Here is a 10,900-nt window from a genome sequence, read left to right on the forward strand (position 1 = left end):
AGTGTTCGATTGTGATGATTGGTTCAGATGACGTCACAAACACGTTTGTTTTGATTCTTCACAGGCAAAGTCAGGTTCCGGCAAGTTCTTGGAAGTGTTTTCCAAACTGTCACAATTGGAAAGTGCAAAATTGAGGTTTCTTCTGCATGGGATGATTTGTCATGATCCTCTGTTGAGATTCACCATGGAGGTGAGGGTTGGACACCGTTTTCAAACGTTTGATTTGCATGAACAAGTATGTTCACACGTGCTGGGGTTGCTGACCTCCTGTTTTTGTGGAACAAAACGCTGTTGCTCACTCGTGGACGTGTTTCCTGATTGTGTTTATGTTTGATTCCAACACATTCTTTTGCAGGAGCTTTCAAATCACCCATGGCTCAGACAACGTCCCTCTTTGTAATTTTGAAGGTAAGCAGCCCTCCTCTTGTATTCTTAATATCTTCCGTTAGTATTGTTTGTCCGGAAGATGGAGCCTCATGGAAGAGCATGGTGATGGAGAGCATGAACTGATTATTGGGCAGCAGGGCAACTATTAGACAATATAAACATTAATCCTTTGAACCCTGAGATCCTTGGACTTTTGGTTCCGCCATCCTGGACTCCCGAGAGAAAAATACAACTGCTCAGGTGTATAGAGGTTTGAATATGAGCTGGGAGAACGGCCACGAGGGTTCAAAGGATTAACTTCCGGTTCTGCACCAGAGTGTGTTAGATTTTGGTGGTGCAGTTCTTCTTTCCAGTTTATCAAAGCTCAGTTTTCAGAACAGATCCGTCGTGTCTCTCCATCTTTTTGTCCCTGTGCTGTCATGTTTTTGTGTATTTTTTTTTCAGTGTTTAACCGAATCATCTTGTGGCGTTTTGTTCCTGTGAATGTCTGGCCTACTCATCAAGGATAAGATGGAGGTTTTTGGATGGGGGATGATCTGAGATGGTGGTGAACAGCAGTCTTGAAGACCTGGAGGGAAGAACGAGATTCAAGAGTGAAGAAGAAGAAAGTGGTGTGGGAGTTGAATTCCTGAGGAAATGGAGCAACAGCTCGGTTGGTATCAATAGGGAGGAGGAAATGCCCAGCTGAGTGACATGAGAAAAATTGCTGTGACGTCACTCGGACCCAGAGGATTCCAGGAAGTGACAGCACCGGAAGTGCTGAACTGAACTGTACAAAAAAAAAGTTTGACTGAACTGTACAAAAAGAACCATCAAGCCTCTGAGTTGACTGAAATTGTTGAGAAAGTTCCTTCTGTAAATTGTTCCCTTCAACAGTGATGGAACTCCACCCCGTGCAAGTCTTAGGTACGTTTGGGCACCTTATCCGAACCTGAACCCAAAGCCCTAACCGAGTTCCCTCTCATAACTTCCCCATACTTGTCCCCTTCTTTTCAGAAAACATTCTCTCTTCAGGTGGAGAAACATTTCACAATCTGTCCTTACTTTCCAGGTGGTTCCAATAATTGACTCCATATCACTGATGCTGAACTCCTGAACTGATGCTGCTGACCCTGAACTCCATTCATTGAAACTTCTTACTTTCCTCTCTGCCCCTCTTTTCTCCATATTTATTTGATGTCTGCCATGATGCAGGCTGATTGCCATCAGATAAATTTCTCCTCACCACGACCTCACCTTTCACCTCTTAAATGTCTGACAATCTTGCCTTACTTTCCAGGGGAATCCAGGAAATGACTCCACAGCTGCTGACCCTGAACTCCAATCATCGAAACTTCTTACTTTCCTCTCTGCCCCTCTTTTCTCGATATTTATTTGATGGCCGCCATGATGCAGGTTGATTGCCATCAGATAAATTTCTCCTCAATATGACCTCACCTTTCACCTCTTAAATGTCTGACAATCTTGCCCTTCCTTCCAGGTGACTTCATTAAATGATTCAATGACTGCGGACCCTGAACTCCAATCATCCAAGCTTCCGACTTTCCTCTCTGCCCCTCTTTTCAAGATTTTTCTCGATGGAGAACATTCCTCAATTTTCTTGTATATGTGACCAAATTCACCTTCCCAAGTATAAGCTTAAAGTTCACCTTCAATCTTCCTCATATTTTTCTCTTTCAGGTAAATTAAATTAGGTGAATGTTTTGGGTTCATTCTTTCAGATTTTTTCTGCCCTGACGTACCGAAGATTTCCCAGTCATTGCATCGTAGTTCGGAGAGCCGACCTCACATTCTGGTTCAGGAGGTCACGGCTCAAGCCGATGAAGCCTTTGTCGCTCCTGTGTGAAGCGGGGCCATCGCCGTGAAATACAAAACACACAGGAAATGGCGCTCTGTGCTGAGGCGCGGCGGTGATAGTCATTGTTCATCCTCGACTAGGCAAAGATCCCCGGGGGGTGAAACGACGAGTGGGAGTCGGCGATCGACTTTTATGAGGAGGACATCGACAGATTCATCCGGAGTCCAGTGACGGAGCCTCTGACTGTCCCTACTCACCTCACGGCTCGACGACGTCTTGGGATCCCATGGACCCAGCCTGCGGAGCCCAACACCTCGATTTGGCCTGGTCTGGTGAACAAGCCAGGCCTGAACTTGTATACTGGACCTTGTGAGAAACCAGCTGAAACCCACCATCGATCTGACGGTCTTGTGCCGTCGACATTACGCGGGGTCAGAACGCGCTGAGGAGGGCGTGCGCAAGCGGTGCCGGGACAAGAAAGAGTACGACGCCGCCGTCTTGCCACGCGGCGTGCTCGAGCTGGGTGCTCGAATCCGTGGACATCGGCTTGTCACGAGCCGCATTCGGGCCTTTGACACTTTCCTCTCGTCCATGAAGCATCAACAAGTACTCTGTGTCTTGTCTGCATACTGTCCGTGTCTTGTCTGCATGTTGTTTAAGGTTTATCTCATTAGGGTCCCCTTCGAAGCCCGTAATCCGTAGCTCCCTAGTTAAGAACGGGTTATAGATGAATTATAACATTGTCGTGAATGCTTGCTTGTGTCGTGTTCCCCGATGTGTCCCCAATAAATCTGGCTGATTCGTATGAAGTTCCGAATATTCAACATTTGGCTATCGAGAGGAGGGTGCAAAAACCCAAACTGGTGACGGACAGTGATTGACATCACTCGTCCGAATCCCGCCATCGTCTGAACCTTAACAATATTGTTACGTTTGAGGGGGGGTATGCATTCAAAGGGTAATTAGGATGTTTAATTAGGTATGCCATGCTGTTCGAGTTTACCAGGATCTCGATGTAATAAGTAGCAATTCAGTGGTGATAAGTTGTCTAGTAAATGTTCATTTCTTCAAGGGGGGAAATGATAATTGTCACGTAATTAGATAGGGACACGGGATAGGGTAAGTGTGTCTGCGTAAACCCCTTTTGGTATTCTCTGGAGACTGGCCGTGACGTCACAGGACAGTGCAGCGGATGGCTCCGCCCCGTGATCACGATTGGCAGAAGGCAACGGCGGTGGGCCAATAAACGGCTCGATTGGAAGTGACGAGGGCAGGAGGATAAAAAGGTTCTGTTCGGGGTCGAAAAGGAAGAGTAAGAAGATCGGGACAAAAACGATCGTGTTTTTTTGGTGTGGAGGCTGTTGCGCGGAGAGCGTCCTTGTTGTTGTGCTGATTCGATCGTGTTCTTCATCGTGTCTTGGAGCCTTGCTGAGCCTCGTGCCTCACCTTGGTTGGCTCTGGGGTTCTGCTGTTTCGGAGTAATGGGGTTGAACGGCGGGCGGACCTGCCTCCCTCTCCTGCTCGCAACTTGGCGCCAGAACTGGTTCCCTGGCGGCTGTGAGCGGACTTGAGCCAAGACCAGGAGGTCGACAGCACCACGGTTTCTCCTGCCCCCTGACGAGAGCAAGGCCAGCTCGTCCGACGCCGATCCAGGGACAGTTGCGTCCGCACCACGGTCCAGCCTGACCACCAGAAATAGCTACGTTTTGTGCGTGTGTGTGTGTGTGTGTGTGTGTGTGTGTGTGTGTGTGTGCTTGGCGCCTTAGAGGGTTTGAGATCTGTATATTCATTGGAATTGTCTGTGTTTTTCCCCACGCCCGATCCCACACCATCCCGTCGAATCGCCCCGGATCCCTTTTCTTGCCGAGTCTTGTTATTTCTGGTTAATAGTAAAAACAAATAAACATCATCAACTCAGTGAAAAGCGACTCGTGCCACCTTCCTCGTCCCGTTTGCGGTAGAGCGATTAGAACCGCCATGTTTGGGTTATAAATAAATAAACCGCCTCCATCGTTTCGGCTCATTCTACGTTGGCGGGACTGTTCAAGTCCCGTGGACGTCACAATATTATTTCTGTCCTATATATTATTTCTGTCCTATATATTATTTCTGTTGACGTCCGTGCGTAATTTGACGTTTCTCCTCCGAAACTGCCGCACGGATTGTCGCCACTTTCGGCATTCGGGTGCTCTGTGGTCGAATGAACAGCATGGGCTATGTGAGATCATGCCAGACGGACAGGTTTCGGAATTTTTGGCGATTTTCTTATTTTTACTTTCGTTTGCATGGCGACGTGTGACGTCACCGCTGAGAGGCGTAATGACGTCATGACATCATCGGTCATTCGCTGACGTCATTGCGTCTGTCGTCGACAGACCGTCTGCAATGTAAAACCCTCTTCTGCACATGCTGACGACCTCAGAAGGTGAATTTGACACAAAAAATGTAACAAGAAACATTGTATATAAAGAAATTCGATAAATCACATTGTGAACACTGGATATATTGACGTCCTAACGAACCCTCACTTTAGAAATCGCGCAGAGCACGGGTTTGGCAAGTTATTTAATTTTATTCTTCAATCCAATATGGCTGTCAAGCCATGTGACCTATCAATTATTCCTTCACGAACTTCTACACCAACGGCTTGGGGAACATTTGTGTGAAGTTTCCCCTCGATCTGTCCAGCCTGGAGAAGATTTTTGGAGGTTTTTGTGAAATCCAATATGGCTGCCACACCACGTGACCTATGATTTTACGTGTGTGAACCTTTTGTTCCTCATGGATAGGAGGTCATACAAGTAAAGTTTCACCTTGATCTGTTCAGCCACTTCAGAGGAATATTTTTGAAGGTTTTTATGTTTTTTTAAACAATATAGCTGCCGAATCACGTGACCGATGACGTCATCGGTTTTTTTTCCCCTGTGTTCCATTTTAGCCCAAGATGACCCTCAAAAACTTTCATACTGATCACATGTCGCGTTTTACAAATGCAATTATGATGTCATAACGAAGGCACCTATGACGACATTAAAGAATCACACTTGTTCCCCATGAGGAGTACTTGCTGTGTGCCAAGTTTCAATTTTTCCTCGCGGTCTCAAAGATACAGAGGTCAAACGTTTTTCGAACAAGGTTGCTACACCAGGTGACATATGACGTCATAATTATGATTAAAACATTCCACACGAGAAGTCGCACTTGTGGTGAAAATTTTGTCTCAATCCGGCAAGCGGTTGTGGACCAAGACACCAAAGTTCTGTGCGGACAAGCAAAGACTGACAGACAAACGAACGGACCCAAACACACAATACCCTCTCCCTCGGCGAGGGTTAAAATATCTTGTGAAGATGATTACGATGACGTTGAACTCTGAGTGAGAATAATTATAAATTTTAAAACTTTAACTTAATGCTCTTCAAGCACAGGTTCAAACCAAAGCTCCAAACACAGGTGAGGTCAGGTATCTGGGATTTATAAAGAAACTGTATTTCACATGTGCATGGACATGTACTCACATATGACCCAGAAGACCCTTAAGACTCCAAGACCCAAAAGCCACAGAGACCCAAAAAGACCCGAATACCCAAAAAGATAAAAATCAGGTTCACACCTTTGTCTTGAGAGGACGATTCATCCACGATCTCAGACTTGATCTTCACTTTCACAACATGATCTGAAAAAAAAAATATTGTTACGGTTGTGGAAATTCACAGATCACCATTCAGGTTCCCCGAAGATCAGTTATGTTGAGAAGTGTGTGTTCCACGTTGGATTTCCCCACCGATGTATAACGGGTATTGTTCGTGTGCTGGGCTGTGAACCTTTGAGGTAGTGTTATTCTTTTCTGTCTTTTATTTTAAACAAACATCTCCTCACCATCTTCTCCACAACTGCCATCATCTCCTCACCATCTTCTCCACAACTGCCATCATCTCCTCACCATCTTCTCCACAACCGCCATCATCTCCTCACCATGTTCTCCAAAACCGCCATCATATCCGCACCATCTTCACCACAACCGCGTGAAGACGGTGATTCCAAACACGGCCGCGTTTGACGGCAAGATCGGATCAAAACGGCGAAAGGGCGCGGAGCCAGCCGGGGGTGAAGGGTCGAAGATGAAAGAGCAAGCACCCCCCCCCGAACCCGATAAAAAGCCATGCTGAAACGCCGAGGAGGAGAGTGTTGGAGTCCCGGCAGTTGAGCGGTTGAAGAGACGCCGAGTCGTCGACAAAGGAGAACGGGTTGGAGAACGAGTTGCAGAACGAGTTGGAGAACGAGGTGGAATCGGGAAGAGCGCTTGGAGAAGAGCGCTTGAAGAGAGCACTCGAGTTCGCACTGCGCTGGTGTGGTGGAGTCGGGAAGAGAGCTGGAGAGTACGGAGGTTGGAGTGGGGGCAGAGACATCGAGGGTCGCCCAGCGAGTCACCAAGAGGGAGGCAGGTAGCCAGCTCGGTCTCTTGGAGCCCCTTTGGTCATCCCGGCTCCGAGCAAATTATAAAGGCTCACGAGCCCGGTTCTTCCTTTCTTTCTGGAGTTTTGCATGAAAGTCTGTGGCGCCTTGTCCAGAAGTAACAAACTGATTGAGTGCATGTACATAATAAAGAGACATCGGCTGTAGGTTTTTGCTCGTGTCTTTTTCCCCATTCCCCCCCCCCCCCATTCATTGCATTGATTGCATGCCTGTGTTGAAATAAATGTCCCCATTTTTTGAATGTCACCTGCTCGTTGCGTCCCTTCCTACAATGACTGCCATGGAGCGTTCGGTATAATTAGCTGGCTGATTATAAGCCGATAAAACGTACATCTGGTCCGACGAGGCCTGGCGATATAAAACCGCTCGGCAATCGCAAACGGAACGAGCTGCTTAAGCGGCTCGATTTCGTGCAGGCTCCGTCGAGGCATAAACTCCCGGCATTTCTGTCCGCGTGAATAATTAGGTACATCGACAATTCGGCGATCGACCCTGTAGCGCGTGGACAGAAGAGTTGGCTGGTTTATGGTGTGTTAAAAACACCCGTAGCTGGGTTTTGTCATTGATCCGGAAGCTGCGACTAAGGCCAAAAATGATAGATGGTGTAAGATCTACAGGGTGTTCCAAAAAGACAACTTTGGTTGATGATATTGTTGTGGATCCGGTGTTCGAGCCTCGCGACGAGGACAAGCCCTCGGGTCCCTCCAGAATGCCCGTTCCTGAGGCCGCCGGGCACAGATAACTGCGTGCCGGCGAGTTGTTAAGCAAGCACAAACGCTGATTGGTACCGCCAATCCTGGCAGTTTCTGGTGGATTGACCGCACCAAGCGAGTTCCGTGCCCTCGATGCGTACTTGTGTTAACTTACCGTATCAGGAACAGCCGAGCGGGGCTGCCAAGTACACACCAGCTAATAAGAGCAAATTAGTGGTACAGAACTTCCAGGAGAACGTGTGTTTGGACTACGTTGAACCAACAGGAAAAAGACAGAACGAGCTGGGTACATTTATCACATAAGCACGTTTATTCATAATTATGGTGAGGAAAGGGCATGTGGCACAACAATAAAAGGTTTTAATACAAGAGCAATATGATCTAGCATGGATTCGTGGGTGAGGCAAAAGAAATGCAAGTATTTACAAAAGAGGACAGAGTGTGGAGCTCACCAGATACAGATAACTTACACATTCTTGACATACACTTACACGACAGGTGCCATCAGATTACACTAACACGACAGGTGCCATCATATTACAATAACACGACAGGCGCCATCAGATACACACCTGAGGAAATTAGAACAGCAAGAAAGATGGAGACAGCGCGAGGTGATTGCGACCTCGGGAAAACCTGAAGTGACCGACGGACCAGCGTGAACCCAGTCGCTTCAGTGGGGGAAAGAGGGAGGAAAACTAGGGGTGTCTCCAGTGCGTGAGTGATGAGGTACAAATGACGTGCAAGTGCAGTGCAGAGAAGGGAAAAATGAGATGAGGTGCGTGTCTGGTGGAGCACAGAACGGGCTTCCAAAAGTCTGAACTAGAGTCTCGAACAAAGTTCACCTGGGAATGGAGAGACCACACGCGCTGGTGTCTGGAGAACAAGCACAAGTGAGCGAAGTCCAACACCAGGCAGGACAGATCCAGCAGAGAGTTCCTGGTCACGTCGTCCAAACACACTGACTTACGAACTTTCTCCTCTATCTCCGTTCCACCTCATTCCCTCTGGATGCATGAACAATCAACACAAAGCACCAACTGTCCTTTTCAGGGCTCACTAATTGTCACACCTCACTCACACCAATTAATCGAACACCACACGCATTCACCCTTCGCAACTCTCAAAACAGTTTGCATTGCACATTTCACCCCCCCCTTATTTGGACCCATGTAAACCCGCCGGCTCTTCTTCTCTCCTCTCCCTTTCCCTCTTTCTTCTCTTTCGCAGAATGACTGTGGCACCTGTTCGTATCTGTGACAAGTGACTGACGAGTAGGGGGCTAAAGGCCCCATTCACACCTTGACGTTTTAGCCAGCTTATGCCGATTTTTGGAAAATTTGTTAGTTAGTGAGTTTATGTTGTAAGGAAGTTAGTAACTTCCTAACGAGTAACAGGAAAAGGAAGTTAGTTAGTTGATGTCAGTTGATGTTGTGAAGGTAATGTTGAGGTAATATTTATTTTTGCAGATGAGATCCTGTTCTAGGCGGTGTAGTTGTTGTTGTGAAGGTAATGTTAAGGTAATATTTATTTTTTCATCGCAAAAAGACTTCAATTTAATATATTTTAGAAGCGAATGTAAGAAGAATTCTACGTTCGCTTCTTGGCTTTGCCTCTTCCATATAAGCTGAGTGCAATAACTCATAAACTGTTCGCCATATCGATTTGAAATTTGAGTCACACATGTACCACCTGAAAAGGAAGAACCCTATTAATTTTGGGCGTGGCCGGATCCAAGATGGCCGACTAGGGCGGCCATCTTGAAAAAAATGTTTTTTGTAATAAATGGAAAAACGCTTATCTGATTTCAATTCTTTTTCAATGGTGGGGGATTCCCCACCTCTGATGGTATATTTTTTTCCTCCTGCACTCACAATTTCCAAAATGTACAAGCTGTATCAGTGTCCGAGCTGTGTCAGTGTCCGAGCTGTATCAATGTCTGACCTGCATCAATGTTCGAGCTTTATCAATGTCTGACCTGCATCAATGTCTGAACGTTTTCTCGGATCCGGCTCGTACTTTCGGAATGCCATTTTGCATCAGTAAAAGGAATAAAAAGTACGTGGCATTGACATGACCTTTAAAAGCTTGACCTATTTTTCAGGTCATGACCCAATAATAAATTTTAACATTTTTCACAATTTATTTTGAACATTTTTTTTCTTAATTCACGCTTTATCCCTGAATGTTGATGGTCAAGGTCGAATGGCAGTCGAAACAAACATTTGCCATCACTGGATCATGAGCCCAGGGTAAGTCATGGGCGATCACCAAGGGTAAGATGGGGGAGGCCAGGGTGGCCTTACCTTGGCGATCGCAGATACCGAGTTGTTATTATTATAATTATCACGATAAACAATAAACTACTGTGTGAACATGAAGAATGAGTTTGTGGTTCAAACCTTCGTATGGACGGAACGAATCATCGACGACGTCGGACTCGACCTTCACTTTCACAACAGAATCTGAAACACAAACAATCCATCAAAACTAAACATCCAGGAACCAAAAGATCTTCCATCGGAGTGAACGTCACGTGGTCCGGACTCCTCATCCTCGGGTGAACCGACCATGGACCCGCGGTTTGAGGGATCATCCTCTCGGATCATCGTGCATCGTCGTGACTCGAGGAGACTGGAAGGAACAGGAGTTCTCTCTCTGAATTGTGTTACAAGAAAAACTACAACACGATTAAAATTCTCAATAACGATGAGATTAATATTACAACTCAGAAACCAAAACCGGAACAACAACATGAAGTGGAGATCTGGGCTCCGGTCACTTACCGTGAGGTAACAGGACCGTCGTTATTACGTCACTTCCGGTTAACGTTGACGGTGCTTTGTAATGTTCCGAGTCTGTGTCTCATATTTCGTGTTATTCTGTCCTCACGATGCGGGACTCTGTACAGATAGACAGGGAGAAAAACGCTCACAAGATAGAAATCAAACCCAATCGTGTTTATACACCGCACAGCGTTTAATATTCACGAGAAACAAATCAAACTCAATCGTGTTTATACACCGCACAGCGTTTAATATTCACGAGATAGAAATCAAACCCAATCGTGTTCATACACCGCACAGCGTTTCATATTCACGAGATAGAAATCAAACCCAATCGTGTTTATACACCGCACAGCGTTTAATATTCACGAGACAGAAATCAAACCCAATCGTGTTTATATACCGCACAGCGTTTAATATTCACAAGATAGAAATCAAATACAATCGTGTTTATACACCGCACAGCGTTTAATATTCACGAGACAGAAATCAAACCCAATCGTGTTTATACACCGCACAGCGTTTAATATTCACAAGATAGAAATCAAATACAATCGTGTTTATACACCGCACAGCGTTTAATATTCACAAGATAGAAATCAAACACAATCGTGTTTATACACCGCACAGCGTTTAATATTCACGAGATAGAAATCAAACCCAATCGTGTTTATACACCGCACAGCGTTTCATATTCACAAGATAGAAATCAAACACAATCGTGTTTATACACCGCGCAG

At 46.0% G+C, this 10,900-nt stretch overlaps 2 long non-coding RNA genes across 6 annotated transcripts in view; one reads left to right on the forward strand and one right to left on the reverse strand.

Annotated features, from left to right (window-relative positions):
- LOC147007808 (uncharacterized) overlaps positions 1-10,900 on the reverse strand; it is a 151,267-nt gene that overhangs the window by 21,142 nt on the left and 119,225 nt on the right. For 3 of the 5 annotated variants that reach the window (XR_015053844.1, XR_015053843.1, XR_015053842.1), the window contains one exon: positions 5,799-5,861. This is a non-coding gene — a long non-coding RNA (uncharacterized LOC147007808). Of the gene's footprint in view, positions 1-5,798; positions 8,382-9,776; positions 10,153-10,900 lie in introns of those variants that run through there. The other 2 variants (XR_015053845.1, XR_015053846.1) reach the window with 2 other exon arrangements.
- On the forward strand, positions 65-1,367 carry LOC147007810 (uncharacterized). The gene is made up of 3 exons (XR_015053865.1): positions 65-190; positions 356-408; positions 892-1,367. It is a non-coding gene; the product is annotated as an uncharacterized LOC147007810 (long non-coding RNA).

The sequence above is a fragment of the Eptatretus burgeri genome, chromosome 24, assembly GCF_056783735.1.
Source record: "Eptatretus burgeri isolate ZD-2024b chromosome 24, Ebu_testis_v1, whole genome shotgun sequence".
In the NCBI taxonomy this organism is placed as follows: domain Eukaryota; kingdom Metazoa; phylum Chordata; class Myxini; order Myxiniformes; family Myxinidae; genus Eptatretus; species Eptatretus burgeri.